This window comes from Melozone crissalis, unplaced genomic scaffold, assembly GCF_028551555.1.
Source record: "Melozone crissalis strain CALT ecotype California unplaced genomic scaffold, PUWL_Pcris_2 ptg000036l_1, whole genome shotgun sequence".
Taxonomy (NCBI): domain Eukaryota; kingdom Metazoa; phylum Chordata; class Aves; order Passeriformes; family Passerellidae; genus Melozone; species Melozone crissalis.
In genome coordinates this window covers 20,599,437-20,600,476 of record NW_026535814.1, presented here as the reverse complement: position 1 = coordinate 20,600,476, position 1,040 = coordinate 20,599,437, and positions in this window count along the sequence as shown.

Below are 1,040 nucleotides of genomic sequence, written 5' to 3'. Positions count from 1 at the left end.
TCATTTTTTATTACTAAAACGTGCTGCATCATCATTATAACACAAATTATGAGTGCTCTTGATTGGGTGGATAAACTGGGCTGTAAAATCACAAGCTTTCTATTTAATCCACTTCAATTGCAAACTGGAATATGTTCTATTTATTTTATTCTATGATTTGCTGGCTTGGTTGGTTTTTCTTTTTTATTTTTGTTTGTTTGGTTTTTAATAGAACAACTTAGTTAAAGAGTGGAGTATTAATTCTGCAGGGGAAGAAACATGGCAGTGGTGCCCAGCGACCGAATGAAGAGCAATGGCCACAACTGAAATACAGGAAATTTCACTTCAGCATGAAGAAGAACTTGATGTTGAAGGTGGCATAGCTCTGGTAAAGGGGTTCCGGTGAGGTCGGGGAGTGTCCCTCTGTGAGACATTTCACACCCACCTGGATTTCCTATGCTACCTGCTCTGTGTGACTCTGCCTTGTCAGGGGTGTGGTCTAGGTGATCTCCAGAGATCATCTTTATTTTGTGATTCTGTGATCCTTCCGGGATCATTTTCAAAGCCACTTGAATTCTTCACACCCTGGAGCTGCTGCAGGAGCACCGTGTAATTGGGGCCGGTACCTACCGGCCTGTGTGTATGCAGCTGGACTAGTTTTCCCTCTCAGTTCCCAGTCTGTACCACCGCAGTTTTCCCTCAGGGTTCCTAATGTGTCGGTACCCCTCTAGCCCAGTTTCCCCTCAGGGTTCCCGGTGTGCCAGTACCACCCTAGCCCAGTTTCCCCTCAGGGTTCCCGGTGCGTCAGTATCACTGTAGCCCGGTTTCCCCGTAGGGTTCTCGGTGTGTCAGTATCACTGTAGCCCACTTTCCCCCCAGGGTTCCCGGTGTGTATCACTCTAGCCCAGTTTCCCCCCAAGGATCCTGTTGTATCAGTATCACTGTAGCCCAGTTTCCCCTGAGGGTTCCCGGTGTGTCTGTACCCCTCTAGCCTAGTTTCCCCTCAGGTGCCCCCGCCCCTCCCTGCCGCCCTTCCCGCCGGACCGCCCTCCCCGTCACGT